This window comes from Rana temporaria, chromosome 3 (assembly GCF_905171775.1).
Source record: "Rana temporaria chromosome 3, aRanTem1.1, whole genome shotgun sequence".
Taxonomy (NCBI): domain Eukaryota; kingdom Metazoa; phylum Chordata; class Amphibia; order Anura; family Ranidae; genus Rana; species Rana temporaria.
The window spans coordinates 471,351,942-471,368,200 of NC_053491.1; the positions used below are offsets into that span (position 1 = coordinate 471,351,942).

A 16,259-nucleotide genomic window follows, 5' to 3' on the forward strand; every position below is an offset into this window, starting at 1 on the left:
GTTGGGGGACAAGGTACGTGGGCATTGACCCAAATATATAAATGCAATGAGTACAGCGAGCTGTACTATATTATTGAGACATAAAATAGATATCACATATTAAAATGGAAATTACATCGCATGACACTGCAGTGATAATACATTAATGCATGAGGTATAGAGCTCTACGCGTTTCGCGACTGGTGGTCGCTCATCAGGAGCAGGCATGCATTACATTGGTTATCTGGAACGACATAAGCACATAGCTGGTTAAACGGGGCATCCAACATTTGTGGGGGCTGAGGACTCATCAATAAGCCCCAGATGGTACTCACCAGGTTGCCGATTGCCGCCGGCACTAGAGTGAAGCTCCGGATGGACCCCAGGATTGGGGTGGTCACTGCCGGGGACTAGGGCTGGAGAATGAGGGGTGCAGGGCCCGTCAGGAGAGCGCACCCAGGTGGCACAGGCATGAGGCATAGTGTATTGAATGCACTGTGGTCGGTAAGGAATGATGGCTGTATTGGAAATAAATGAAGAATGTATTATGTTTGAATGGGATATGGAGATATGATGAAAAGGAAAAGGGGGGAGGAAAACAAGCAAAGGAGAAGGGAAAAAGAAAAAAGGAAAGAGAAAAAAAAAAGGGAGAAAAAAGGGGGATGGGGAAGAAAGACAAGGAGAAATGGCAATATAAAGAGAGTAAAGTGAGGTGAAGGTACTGGGTGTGGTGAGGTATAGGAGAGAGGAAGAGGATCACCTGTGAGTTCCGAGTGTGCTGCATGGAGTGATGACATGTGAAGAGCCAAATGCCTGTACCTGCCATAGGTTACACCCTCTTATAGGGACCACCCCCCCAATGTTACCCGCCCAGAGACACGCATACGAGGGGGAGGAGAAGGGAGGCGTCTGCATTGGTGCGGGGTAACCGCCCAATGATGCGGCGCCGTTTGACTCCTGTAACCCCTCGTGGATGGTATACCAATACACCGCACGGAGACCTAGTTCCGTGTCAGGTGATGGAGGCGTGACATCGACACGCACTGCCCGCCCATCCGTCCGTGCGTCTTCGGAGCACAGGACGGAGAGCGTGTGCAGTGAGTGTTGCTGCCCCCGGATAGGACCACACCCCACAGGGGGCCGGAGGTGCCAACACCCCTCACCACACCCAGTACCTTCACCTCACTTTACTCTCTTTATATTGCCATTTCTCCTTGTCTTTCTTCCCCATCCCCCTTTTTTCTCCCTTTTTTTTTTCTCTTTCCTTTTTTCTTTTTCCCTTCTCCTTTGCTTGTTTTCCTCCCCCCTTTTCCTTTTCATCATATCTCCATATCCCATTCAAACATAATACATTCTTCATTTATTTCCAATACAGCCATCATTCCTTACCGACCACAGTGCATTCAATACACTATGCCTCATGCCTGTGCCACCTGGGTGCGCTCTCCTGACGGGCCCTGCACCCCTCATTCTCCAGCCCTAGTCCCCGGCAGTGACCACCCCAATCCTGGGGTCCATCCGGAGCTTCACTCTAGTGCCGGCGGCAATCGGCAACCTGGTGAGTACCATCTGGGGCTTATTGATGAGTCCTCAGCCCCCACAAATGTTGGATGCCCCGTTTAACCAGCTATGTGCTTATGTCGTTCCAGATAACCAATGTAATGCATGCCTGCTCCTGATGAGCGACCACCAGTCGCGAAACGCGTAGAGCTCTATACCTCATGCATTAATGTATTATCACTGCAGTGTCATGCGATGTAATTTCCATTTTAATATGTGATATCTATTTTATGTCTCAATAATATAGTACAGCTCGCTGTACTCATTGCATTTATATATTTGGGTCACTGCCCACGTACCTTGTCCCCCAACTAATCTGTGAAACATATATGTTTATCTATTTCTTCAATAGTGCAATATAGTCATGGACGGTGCATTATGTGAAAGTAATAAAATATTTAAACCTATTCCAGATTTATTATCTTTGATTCATTCCCCCCATTTATTGCAAACAGTTTCCCGCACATGCTTCATTTAAAGTCCCGCACTTGTTTCTCTTTTCTATACCTAATTAGGGATGGAGGTAATTGACCCATTACCTCATTTAAAGTCCCAACCAACCCTCCCCCCGCCCACTTTATATACCATAACTAGGGATGGAAGCATGTATTTTACGGGACTACATTTTTGTCTATTTTGTGTTAATATCCAGTACTGCATTATTGTTGTTTTTCTAAGTGCTAGCAGCAATGTGCTTACAACTGTTTCATTAGTATCTGTCACATTTTGAGTACGGCTGGGTATTTTGGGCCATTCCACATCTGTTCACAGGTTCCCTGGCGCTGTCTGGCTAAGGGTGTTGGCACCTCCGGCCCCCTGTGGGGTGTGGTCCTATCCGGGGGCAGCAACACTCACTGCACACGCTCTCCGTCCTGTGCTCCGAAGACGCACGGACGGATGGGCGGGCAGTGCGTGTCGATGTCACGCCTCCATCACCTGACACGGAACTAGGTCTCCGTGCGGTGTATTGGTATACCATCCACGAGGGGTTACAGGAGTCAAACGGCGCCGCATCATTGGGCGGTTACCCCGCACCAATGCAGACGCCTCCCTTCTCCTCCCCCTCGTATGCGTGTCTCTGGGCGGGTAACATTGGGGGGGTGGTCCCTATAAGAGGGTGTAACCTATGGCAGGTACAGGCATTTGGCTCTTCACATGTCATCACTCCATGCAGCACACTCGGAACTCACAGGTGATCCTCTTCCTCTCTCCTATACCTCACCACACCCAGTACCTTCACCTCACTTTACTCTCTTTATATTGCCATTTCTCCTTGTCTTTCTTCCCCATCCCCCTTTTTTCTCCCTTTTTTTTTTTCTCTTTCCTTTTTTTCTTTTTCCCTTCTCCTTTGCTTGTTTTCCTCCCCCCTTTTCCTTTTCATCATATCTCCATATCCCATTCAAACATAATACATTCTTCATTTATTTCCAATACAGCCATCATTCCTTACCGACCACAGTGCATTCAATACACTATGCCTCATGCCTGTGCCACCTGGGTGCGCTCTCCTGACGGGCCCTGCACCCCTCATTCTCCAGCCCTAGTCCCCGGCAGTGACCACCCCAATCCTGGGGTCCATCCGGAGCTTCACTCTAGTGCCGGCGGCAATCGGCAACCTGGTGAGTACCATCTGGGGCTTATTGATGAGTCCTCAGCCCCCACAAATGTTGGATGCCCCGTTTAACCAGCTATGTGCTTATGTCGTTCCAGATAACCAATGTAATGCATGCCTGATCCTGATGAGCGACCACCAGTCGCGAAACGCGTAGAGCTCTATACCTCATGCATTAATGTATTATCACTGCAGTGTCATGCGATGTAATTTCCATTTTAATATGTGATATCTATTTTATGTCTCAATAATATAGTACAGCTCGCTGTACTCATTGCATTTATATATTTGGGTCACTGCCCACGTACCTTGTCCCCCAACTAATCTGTGAAACATATATGTTTATCTATTTCTTCAATAGTGCAATATAGTCATGGACGGTGCATTATGTGAAAGTAATAAAATATTTAAACCTATTCCAGATTTATTATCTTTGATTCATTCCCCCCATTTATTGCAAACAGTTTCCCGCACATGCTTCATTTAAAGTCCCGCACTTGTTTCTCTTTTCTGTTTCTGAGGTTAATTTAACAGTTAATTGCTTGCAGTGCCTGCAGTTAGGGGGGTCACTTGTGTTTTTTTATCTCAGTTGCTTCTTTTTAAAGTAATACAATTACTTGAATTTTCATAGCTTGCTTTAAATCAGTGTATATTCTTCCTACAGTTCTCAATCATTTTACTTATTTTCAATAAACTGTTAACAAAATGGTTTTGAGGAAAAAAATAAATAAATCTAAATATATTATCCTAACATCAAAAATAATGAGCTCTGTGAAATTATCATTAAACGCTTTCAGTTCCCAGGGATTACATGTAATTTAATTGACTTCTATATAAAGGAACACTGGGCCAGATCCTCAGCCAGCGGCGCAAATTTAGTTCGTCCGAACTTATGACATTTAAGTTACGTTGCCCTAAGTTGGTGTCGTAAGTGCCGTATCCACAGCGCATTTGCGTCTAAATTTGCGCCAGCGTAACTTAAATTCCGAGGCGTAAGGCGGGCTTATTGCAAGTGGGAAGGAAGTGGGCGTGCTTCATTGTAATGAGCCGTGACCCCATGCAAATGAGGCGCCGGCCGTACTGCGCATGCGCGCACGAATCTGGACCGGTAAAAGGCCAAGTGTACTTAGTTTGAGGATCGCCCTGTGTATAAAAAGCCCCACACAAACACACTTCCCTTGCAAAAGTATATCCCATTGTTTCCCTTCCATGAGCAATTTGCTTCTGCTCTGTTTGTTGGTGTGTTGTTAACCAGTTCCCGACCCCCGCATGTACATATACGTCCACAATATGGCACGTACAGGCACATGGGCGTACACGTACGTCCTCGCCTATTAGCGGGTGGGGGGTCCGATCAGGACCCCCCCCCGCTACATGCGGAGGTCGGGTCCGCTCGGGGAGCGATCCGGGACCACGGCGCGGCTATTTGTTTATAGCCGCTCCGTCGCGATCGCTCCCCGGAGCTGAAGAACGGGGAGAGCCCCGTCCTTCACTATGGCGGCGCATCGATCGCGTCATTCCCTTTATAGGGAAGACACAATTGATGACGTCATTCCTACAGCCACACCCCCAAACAGTTGTAAACACATACTAGGTGCACCCTAACTCCTACAGCGCCACCTGTGGTTAACTCCCAAACTGCAACTGTCATTTTCACAATAAAGAATGCAATTTAAATGCATTTTTTGCTGTGAAAATGACAATGGTCCCAAAAATGTGTCAAAATTGTCCGAAGTGTCCGCCATAATGTCGCAGTCACGAAAAAAATTGCTGATCGCCGCCATTAGTAGTAAAAAAAAAAAAAATTATAAAAATGCAATAAAACTATCCCCTATTTTGTAAACACTATAAATTTTGCGCAAACCAATCGATAAACGCTTATTGCGATTTTTTTTACTAAAAATAGGTAGAAGAATACGTATCGGCCTAAACTGAGGAAAAACAATGTTTTTATATATGTTTTTGGGGGATATTTATTACAGCAAAAAGTAAAAAATATTGCATTTTTTTCAAAATTGTCAATCTATTTTTGTTTATAGCGCAAAAACTAAAAACCGCAGATGTGATCAAATACCACCAAAAGAAAGCTCTATTTGTGGGGAAAAAAGGACGCCAATTTTGTTTGGGAGCCACGTCGCACGACCGCGCAATTGTCTGTTAAAGCGACGCAGTCCCGAACTGTAAAAACACCTTGGGTCTTTAGGCTGCATATTGGTCCGGGGCTTAAGTGGTTAAGTTGTGTTTGTGAGAAAAGTGTTTGAGGAGTTGGAGAGTCTAGTTGGTGTTTGTTTTTGAGAAGTGTATTTAGTTAATTTGTTTGTTAGTGTTTTTGCTGATTTGTTTTTTGGTGCTTGTTTTTTGTTTTTTTTTGTGCGTGTTTGTTTTTTGGGGTGTATATTTTTGTCTGGTTTTTGGGTGTGTATTCTTGATTGTTTGTCGGGTGTGTTTCTTTTTGCTGGGTGGTGTATGTGATGAAAGAAAGAAAGGAAAAAAGTTGTTGCGCTAAAAAAATAAAAAATCTAAACAATAAAATTGAAGAAAAATTAGTTATGAAACCAGCAACCCAAGTCAATGCGGGAATAGAAAGAGGATAAGCTCAGTCCTAATACATCCACAGAAATAAAGTTCATATAGGAGTAGCGATGTTGAGGAGCAAAAAATAGGAAAACACCTTGAACCAGTAAAAATTGGAGGCTTACCGAATGGCAAGCAATGTGAGCTTGCGGCTGCAAACCCCAGCCAGGGCCTTTAAAATGATCCTTACAGGGAAAAGGAAGAGGATTCTTGAAGTCTCCACCGAAAACCAAATTATTGGACCGTATCATAGGAAGAAAGCATTCAATAGTGAAGTATGTTTGGTCAGCACACATAAAAGGTAAAAAGTGACTTTAAGTACCACCATCACCAGCACCCTATAAGTAGGAGGCTTACCAGAGCATGTATGAACATCAGCAAGTGGCTAAAACCCTAGCCTGGGCCTTTAATTGCTGGGCTGTATGATAGTCCTACGTATCCTCCGTGTTCAATGGGTACATAGAGGGAGTGATAAAGCCCACATAGTGAAGTTCGTTTAAACCATGCGTTTAATAGTTAAAAATTGCACTTACAGAGTCACAATGGAAATAAAACAGAGAGAAGCCGGCCGGCTCGGAACAAACGCCCGTCCACTCTACACAACACGTCCTGCGTCAGCACGCTACCTTCCCGACGCGCGTTTCGTCATAAAATGACGTCATCTGGGGCACGGGCGACGTGCTGACACATCGCTATAAATACATTCCAACAGAGCCAAGCCTCGATCTGAATCTATGGGTAAGTTAACCGCTCATGGTGGCTGCGCTGGGACAAAATGGGTTTGGAAAAATCCAAATAGTAAAGGCCCTCTTGTGGTTGAATAAGATAAAACAACCTATAAGAGTTTAAACTAAACGTATATGTAAAAAATTAGCAAGCCATCTTGTGGACAAAATAAATATGACAACAAGAGCTTATTTAGCCTTTCCAAAAGAACTGAGTCTCTTTCCTGTATAATTATAGGAAGAATATATACATATTCTAAAACTTAAAGAAGGGCATAAAAAACACTTGTGTTTTGATTTAACGTTGTGAGAAGTGAAGGAAATTTAGTACATAAAGAACCTAGATTCAGAGCATAAATATTTAAAATGCAAACAAAATCTAGGATAAGTGAAAAAATATATACCAAAATAAATGTGAAATACAAAATAAAATAAATTATTGTGGTAAAAAACAATGTGAAATATTGAGTAATTTTAACTATGATATGCTTACAAAATTATGAAGCATAAATATTTATATAGTGAAAAAATATATATATATATATAAAAAATAAAAAACGTGTGTAATTGATCATGAATAAATGTGAGTAATAGTGATTCTACAAAAATTATTAATGTAGATTATGTGAAAATATAAAAATTGAAAAATATAAAAAATTTTATAAGACTCCAAGAGATGAAAAAAAGTTTAAAAATTATATAAAAATATAAATTAAAAAAGGCCCATTAATGACCAGCTTCAACTGGTAGAACCAACTTTATCTAAAACCATGTATCCAATTAAAAATGTATATATAAACCCAGTTAGAGGCCCATATAAGGGTCCACCCATAATTCAGATCGAGTTCACAGAAATATGATGGACCATACAATAAACAAAAATTAACGTAAAAGAAATATCAAGAGTTGTCGATAAAAGCGTTGACATCAACCTCGATATTGAGACCATATGGGGTATAGCTTTTAATTTTATGTACCCATAGCATTTCTGATCTAGAGATGCTCCTCACTAATGGGCTACCACGCCAGTGGGGACTATATCTATCAATCCCCAAGAAGATTGTTTTTGAGGGGTCCCTGTTGTGTGCCAAGCAATAGTGCTTTGACACTGAGTGGTTCAAAAAACCAGCTAGAATGTTTGTGATATGCTCATTGAGTCTTACTGATAGCGCTCTCTTGGTTCTACCCACATATTGGAGCCCGCAAGGACATTGCAACAAATAAACCACCCCCTCGGTCGCACATGTGATAAAGGGTTTGATAGTGTGTTGTTCACCTGTGACCGTAGAAGTGAAATTGTGCGTTCTTCTATGCGTACAGCCACTAAGCGAACACACCCGACATTTCCTACACTGGTAAAAACCAGTGAAGGAATTGAGGAAGGTGGTTTTAGTGGTAGGTGGTTCAAGAACGTTGGGAGCCAATTTATGTCTCAAGGCCGAACCACCCTTGAATATCACCTGAGGGTTATCAGGCAAGATAGGGCCCAATATTGGATCATTCTTAAGAATGTACCAATGTTTTTTGAGGAGCTTCTTCACACTAAAATGCTGGGTAGAGAAGGTGGTAATAAAAGGGACAACGGGCAACCTGCTGGTATCTGGTGGTTTGATCTCAAGTAGATGAGCCCTATCAACAATCTTAACTTCCTCAAGTGTGGATGTCAAAGAACTCAAATTGTACCCCTTTTCAAGAAATCTCTTGGTTAAAATAGCTGATTGTTCCAAAAAGTCGGTCTCATTAGAACAATTGCGTTTGATACGCAAAAATTGGCTTTTTGGCACCGACTTCAGCCAAGAGTCATGGTGACAGCTGTCAGTAGGGATGTAAGAATTTCTATCTGTACCTTTAAAATAAGTACTCGTACAAAAAACCCCTGCCTGGACTGAAATTGTAAGGTCCAGGAAGTTAATATTAGATTGGCTAGTCTCAAAATTGAGGTGGATACCCCTAGTATTGATGTTAAGAAATGTCATAAAGGACTGAAGTTCGACAAGGGGACCATCCCATAGGAGGAGGATGTCGTCAATGTACCTGGCCCACAACTTGAGTTGGGGTGGTTGGCAAACATAGACGACATCCTCCTCCCACATGGCCATAAACAAATTGGCTGACAAACCTAGATCATGAGGGATCACTGTGTACAGTGACGTTACGTCAGCAGTAACCAGTCATATATTATTTACCGAAAATCCACAAAAATCTTACCTGCCCCCCGGGACGTCCTATTGTGAGTGGGATAGATTCCCTCACATCCCGGGTGGGCAGGTATATTGATTTTTTTCTACAACCGCTAGTTTCAAAGATGCCGTCTCATTTAAAGGATTCCCGGCACGTTATTAATTTAATATCTAGCCTTACACCTACTAAAAATATGTGGCTAGTTACTGCTGACGTAACGTCACTGTACACAGTGATCCCTCATGATCTAGGTTTGTCAGCGGTTGAATACTACCTTAGACGTGATTCCGGCCTTTTTGATGAGCAGATTTTCTTCATACTTGAACTGTTACATTTTGCTGCGACCAGAAACTATTTCTGGTTTCAAAACCAGTTCTACCGGCAAGATAGAGGTGTGGCGATGGGGGCAAAATATGCCCCTAGTCTGGCCAATTTGTTTATGGCCATGTGGGAGGAGGATGTCGTCTATGTTTGCCAACCACCCCAACTCAAGTTGTGGGCCAGGTACATTGACGACATCCTCCTCCTATGGGATGGTCCCCTTGTCGAACTTCAGTCCTTTATGACATTTCTTAACATCAATACTAGGGGTATCCACCTCAATTTTGAGACTAGCCAATCTAATATTAACTTCCTGGACCTTACAATTTCAGTCCAGGCAGGGGTTTTTTGTACGAGTACTTATTTTAAAGGTACAGATAGAAATTCTTACATCCCTACTGACAGCTGTCACCATGACTCTTGGCTGAAGTCGGTGCCAAAAAGCCAATTTTTGCGTATCAAACGCAATTGTTCTAATGAGACCGACTTTTTGGAACAATCAGCTATTTTAACCAAGAGATTTCTTGAAAAGGGGTACAATTTGAGTTCTTTGACATCCACACTTGAGGAAGTTAAGATTGTTGATAGGGCTCATCTACTTGAGATCAAACTACGAGATACCAGCAGGTTGCCCGTTGTCCCTTTTATTACCACCTTCTCTACCCAGCATTTTAGTGTGAAGAAGCTCCTCAAAAAACATTGGTACATTCTTAAGAATGATCCAATATTGGGCCCTATCTTGCCTGATAACCCTCAGGTGATATTCAAGGGTGGTTCGGCCTTGAGACATAAATTGGCTCCCAACGTTCTTGAACCACCTACCACTAAAACCACCTTCCTCAATTCCTTCACTGGTTTTTACCAGTGTAGGAAATGTCGGGTGTGTTCGCTTAGTGGCTGTACGCATAGAAGAACGCACAATTTCACTTCTACGGTCACAGGTGAACAACACACTATCAAACCCTTTATCACATGTGCGACCGAGGGGGTGGTTTATTTGTTGCAATGTCCTTGCGGGCTCCAATATGTGGGTAGAACCAAGAGAGCGCTATCAGTAAGACTCAATGAGCATATCACAAACATTCTAGCTGGTTTTTTGAACCACTCAGTGTCAAAGCACTATTGCTTGGCACACAACAGGGACCCCTCAAAAACAATCTTCTTGGGGATTGATAGATATAGTCCCCACTGGCGTGGTAGCCCATTAGTGAGGAGCATCTCTAGATCAGAAATGCTATGGGTACATACAATTAAAAGCTATACCCCATATGGTCTCAATATCGAGGTTGATGTCAACGCTTTTATCGACAACTCTTGATATTTCTTTTACGTTAATTTTTGTTTATTGTATGGTCCATCATATTTCTGTGAACTCGATCTGAATTATGGGTGGACCCTTATATGGGCCTCTAACTGGGTTTATATATACATTTTTAATTGGATACATGGTTTTAGATAAAGTTGGTTCTACCAGTTGAAGCTGGTCATTAACCTCCCTGGCGGTATGATTCTTTCAGAAAAAACATGCTGAAAGCGGTACCATTATTTGCAAGGAAATTTGGCGTTTTATATTGTAGGTCTGTAATTTTTAGAAATAACTCACTTAAATCTGACCAAACAAGATTCTAATAGGCATCCCGGGTATGAGATTTTTTTAAAAACAAAATTATAAATTATAATATAATAAATAATTATAAATAATTATAACAAATAATAATATAATTATAATAAAAATTATTCAATAATGTAATCAAATCAAAATCACTGAAATTTTTTCAGTTGCAGAATTGTCGCTGTCATTATTTTTTTTTTTTATGACGAATTTCCCCACAAATCGCTATCGCACAATTCTGCAAGTGATTATAATTTATTATCGCTGTTTTTTAGCTGATCTAAAACTATTTTTGACATAAAGGGACACTTTTGGTTGCTATGGACAATCTACAGTTTGCAGGGAGAAAGAAACGTTTTTATTATATAAAATGACATGCATGACACAGGACAGACCACTAGGGACAAGGGGGGTGTGTTTTTTTTACATACAGTACTGTAATCTATAAGATTACAGTATACTGTATGTAAAGTGTTTGTTTACTTTTTTGAATTTGGCGCCGTTCTCCGTCCCCGTGCGTCGTAACGTCGCAGGGAACGGAGATCGGCGTCACACGGAGGCACTGTGTGAATCGAGCGAGGTCCCGCTCGCTCACACAGCGCGGTGGCATCGCTGGATCCAGGGACAAGGTAAGTAAACCATGCCTGTGGATCTAGCGAGGCAAGCCCGAGTCTGACTCGGGGTTACCGCTCGCAGCAGGAAAATCTAACCCCGAGTCAGACTCGGGAATACCGCCAGGCAGGTTAATGGGCCTTTTTTAATTTATATTTTTATATAATTTTTAAACTTTTTTTCATCTCTTGGAGTCTTATAAAATTTTTTATATTTTTCAATTTTTATATTTTCACATAATCTACATTAATAATTTTTGTAGAATCACTATTACTCACATTTATTCATGATCAATTACACACGTTTTTTATTTTTTATATATATATATATATATTTTTTCACTATATAAATATTTATGCTTCATAATTTTGTAAGCATATCATAGTTAAAATTACTCAATATTTCACATTGTTTTTTACCACAATAATTTATTTTATTTTGTATTTCACATTTATTTTGGTATATATTTTTTCACTTATCCTAGATTTTGTTTGCATTTTAAATATTTATGCTCTGAATCTAGGTTCTTTATGTACTAAATTTCCTTCACTTCTCACAACGTTAAATCAAAACACAAGTGTTTTTTATGCCCTTCTTTAAGTTTTAGAATATGTATATATTCTTCCTATAATTATACAGGAAAGAGACTCAGTTCTTTTGGAAAGGCTAAATAAGCTCTTGTTGTCATATTTATTTTGTCCACAAGATGGCTTGCTAATTTTTTACATATACGTTTAGTTTAAACTCTTATAGGTTGTTTTATCTTATTCAACCACAAGAGGGCCTTTACTATTTGGATTTTTCCAAACCCATTTTGTCCCAGCGCAGCCACCATGAGCGGTTAACTTACCCATAGATTCAGATCGAGGCTTGGCTCTGTTGGAATGTTTTTATAGCGATGTGTCAGCACGTCGCCCGTGCCCCAGATGACGTCATTTTATGACGAAACGCGCGTCGGGAAGGTAGCGTGCTGACGCAGGACGTGTTGTGTAGAGTGGACGGGCGTTTGTTCCGAGCCGGCCGGCTTCTCTCTGTTTTATTTCCATTGTGACTCTGTAAGTGCAATTTTTAACTATTAAACGCATGGTTTAAACGAACTTCACTATGTGGGCTTTATCACTCCCTCTATGTACCCATTGAACACGGAGGATACGTAGGACTATCATACAGCCCAGCAATTAAAGGCCCAGGCTAGGGTTTTAGCCACTTGCTGATGTTCATACATGCTCTGGTAAGCCTCCTACTTATAGGGTGCTGGTGATGGTGGTACTTAAAGTCACTTTTTACCTTTTATGTGTGCTGACCAAACATACTTCACTATTGAATGCTTTCTTCCTATGATACGGTCCAATAATTTGGTTTTCGGTGGAGACTTCAAGAATCCTCTTCCTTTTCCCTGTAAGGATCATTTTAAAGGCCCTGGCTGGGGTTTGCAGCCGCAAGCTCACATTGCTTGCCATTCGGTAAGCCTCCAATTTTTACTGGTTCAAGGTGTTTTCCTATTTTTTGCTCCTCAACATCGCTACTCCTATATGAACTTTATTTCTGTGGATGTATTAGGACTGAGCTTATCCTCTTTCTATTCCCGCATTGACTTGGGTTGCTGGTTTCATAACTAATTTTTCTTCAATTTTATTGTTTAGATTTTTTATTTTTTTAGCGCAACAACTTTTTTCCTTTGTTCTATGCTGTTGTGTTCGTATTAACACTCCGTTGTTGCAGCTTTACTAGCAATTTATTGACTTTTATTAGCGCGGTATTTTTCTTTTGTTCCATATTGGTGTATGTGATGGCCCCCAAACGCAGGAAGCTTAATTTCACCCTGGGAGAGAAGCAAATTCTTGCTCGGGGCATTGTGAAATATGGGCGATTTCTGCATGGCCCTGAGAGCCAGAACACCACCCCGGCCAGGAGGAGGCAGCTTATTCAAAGGATCACGGACCAGATCAATGCGGCGGGGGGGGGGGAGACCAGGACCCCCGCTGGCATACAGAAAAAAATTAATGATCTGAGGAGCGTCGTCTGGAATAAGATGGCAAGGATCGATGCCCATACCAGGGGCACTGGAGGAGGGGGACCCTGCCCAGTCAGACTGATGGAGGAGGAATGGGCAGTGGCCCAGTGTTTCCACCCACAGCAGGTGGTGGGCCTGCCTGGCTATACGTCAGATGTTCCTAGGAGGACAGGTATGTTTTTTTTTGTGCTCTCTGTTGATTAGCATGTGTGGGTGGGGGAAGGGAAGATGTGCCAAGTGTGTGGATCCTCAAACCTGTGATTGTTTTGTGTCCTCCACAGATGGCCAGGAGGTTGCAGGCCAGGAGGTTGCAGGCCCATCGGGCCAGGCTGCTGCACCACCCCCAAGACAGGCTGATGATGAGTCCCAAGAAGGGCAGGATTCCCCAGGGGAGGGGATTGGCCAAACCTCCCCTCATGAGGAGGTTGAGGGGGAGGAGGATGAGGATGAGGAGGATGAGGATGAGGAGGATGAGGGGGAGGAGGATGAGGGGGAGGAGGACGAAAATATGCAGATTGGCCGGGAAGTCCTCCTGGCCACTGATATGATGACCTTTGAGTCTTCCCCTGAGGCTACCCCTGAGGCTGGCACCAGTCAGGCCACCATCAGGGGTAGCCCCTCCCACTTCTCCCCCAACAGGCCTCCAGTCACAAGGGTCACTCTCTCCCCTCCTCCAGGCCCGCAAGACTCAGCGGCAGCCAGGAGGCCGACCCAGGAGACCGTGACTGTGGGCGAGCGTCTGTCGGCCAGTGTGGTGAAGGACAATGCCCGGCAGACCCGCACTCTAGGGAAAATGCTACAAAAACGTACCCAGATGGAGCACAGCCAGGGTGAAATGATGGAGGCACTCAGTGATGTCGCCACCAACTCAACGGCGGTCATTACATGTTTGAACGACCTACAGACCGCCACAACACGCGTGGCCCATGAGCTGAGTGCTCTGACCCAGGCTGTGCAGGACAATACTAGGTCTGGCCAGGCCAATGCGGCTGCCCTCACTGCCTGTCTCACTAGAATTGCAGGGGCCATGGAGGGCAGGCCAGCAGGGGCGGCTCCTCCTGCACCAGCCCACCCCCCCAGGAGGCTCCACCTTCCCCAGCTCACCCACCCCAGGAGGCTCCTCCTTCCCCAGCTCACCCACCCCAGGAGGCTCCTCCTTCCCCAGCTCACCCCCCCCAATGGACATCCTCCGCAACGGCATGGCCGTGGCCGTGCCCCTGCCCGTGCCCGTGCCCCTGCCCCTGCCCAGCCAAGGCGTAGCAATTGCCGCCGCTAATTAATTTGCAGGGATACTTTTGTTTTGTTGTTTATGTTTTTTTTTTTTTATTATTATTTAATTTGGTCTTCTGTACTTATGATTTGGTTTATGTGTGTGAATGATGTGTGAATGTGGGGGGGTGGCATTCCTGATAAATTAAGGGTGTCACCCTCAGTTTTGGTGGAGTAGGGATCCCCAGGACCAGGGAGAAGTGCAATCCCAGGTTCCTGAATGGTGTATGAATGCACAGTGACATAATTGGAGCCGTGGCGTTACTGCTCCCAAGTCCCAAAGGGGGGGGGACTTGGATCTAATCCAATTCGATGTGCATGTGATGTGTCTGTGCTAGGGACCACAGTGGTGTGCATTCATGCATTCTCATTGTGACTTTATTCATGTGCATTTACAGGGAAAAGATACATTCTTATTGTGACATTATTCATGTACGTTTACTGGGAAAAAATGCCTTCTGCGAGGCATCTCCTGGCTGCTGTGCCCTCAGCAGACCGGGTAGAGTTGGTTGGAGGGGTATTGCCTGGGTCGGGGGTCAGGTCATCACATAAGTCAATATGCAGTCCCCTTCTCATGGCAAAGTTGTGGAGTATACAACATGCCCCAATTATTTGGCACACAAAGTCTGGGGAATACAGCAGTGTACCCCCAGACTTATCCAGGCATCTGAAGCGGGACTTCATAAGCCCAAATGTACGTTCAACCACTCCCCGGGTACGTATGTGCGCCTGGTTGTAGCGTTGCTCTCCTGGGGTTTGGGGGTTCCTGAATGGGGTCATCATATGAGGTCCATATCCAGAGTCACCTGTAAGGGAAAAGACAGGAGGATATTAGTCATGCATGTGCCCCTTGTGATGTCAGCATCATGGGGGGGACATACCTGACACACATGTCACTCACCAATCAGCCAGCTGTCTCCATACATGTTCTGTTCCAAATCTCTGGAGATCTGGGTCTGCCGGAAAATATAAATGTCATGGCAGGATCCCGGAAATTTATCACAGACGTGCCAGATGAGGCCATGGGCATCTACGATCACCTGCACATTTATGGAATGCCAGCCTTTACGATTCCGGAACCTGTGCTCAGTATCATGGGGGGGTTGTAGTGCCACATGGGTACAATCAATGGCCCCGATGGTGCGTGGGAATCTGGCAATGTGATAGAAGTCTGTCATGGTCTTCAATCGCTGGTCCTCCTGGGTGGGTTTTTGAAATTGATTTCCCATGCGCCGCAGGATTGCAGGGACTACTTGGTGCACACACCTGCTCATGGAGGATTGTGCCATCCCAGCCACACCTCCACTTGTGCGTTGGAAAGAGCCAGTGGCAAGAAAATGCAGGGTTGCCAGTACTTTGATGAGTGGCTGCAGTGCATGGGAGCGTTGTGTTGGGCTGGTGAGATCATCCTGAAGGATTGTGGTTAATTCCAGGATGGCCTCACGGTTGAATCTGAAGTTGCGGAATACCTCAGAAGCAGGCATGCCAAACACATCTTGGCGTGGGCGGTATACCCTCTCCTGTGCCCTCCTCCTCCTCCTCCGTTCCCTCCACCTTCTTTGCGCCTCTAAAGACACTAATGCAGCTAGGATCATGGATGGCCCTGGCATTTTGGCAGACAGATTGTAGTCCTGAAAGTGTGTGTGTGCTGAGCTCTTCCTCAATCGTGTTGCTTCAGCAGACATTTACATGGCATGTGTAAAATTAGGGCTGCTTTTATAAAGTGTAAATTCCCTCCGGGAAACTAACAGGTGCGCACAGGGCGTAATCTACGGCGCACACACTTAATTCTGTGGATCG

The 16,259-nt window shown here is 44.0% G+C and overlaps 2 long non-coding RNA genes across 2 annotated transcripts; one reads left to right on the plus strand and one right to left on the minus strand.

Moving 5' to 3' along the window:
• Positions 1-183: 183 nt before the first annotated feature.
• Positions 184-1,120, minus strand: LOC120930985. Its single transcript, XR_005747794.1, has 3 exons — positions 740-1,120; positions 315-497; positions 184-223 (listed from the first exon to the last, which is right to left on the minus strand). It is a non-coding gene; the product is annotated as an uncharacterized LOC120930985 (long non-coding RNA).
• Positions 1,121-2,025: 905 nt separating this feature from the next.
• Positions 2,026-3,285, plus strand: LOC120930986. Its single transcript, XR_005747795.1, has 3 exons — positions 2,026-2,731; positions 2,976-3,158; positions 3,250-3,285. It is a non-coding gene; the product is annotated as an uncharacterized LOC120930986 (long non-coding RNA).
• The last annotated feature ends 12,974 nt before the right edge of the window (positions 3,286-16,259 follow it).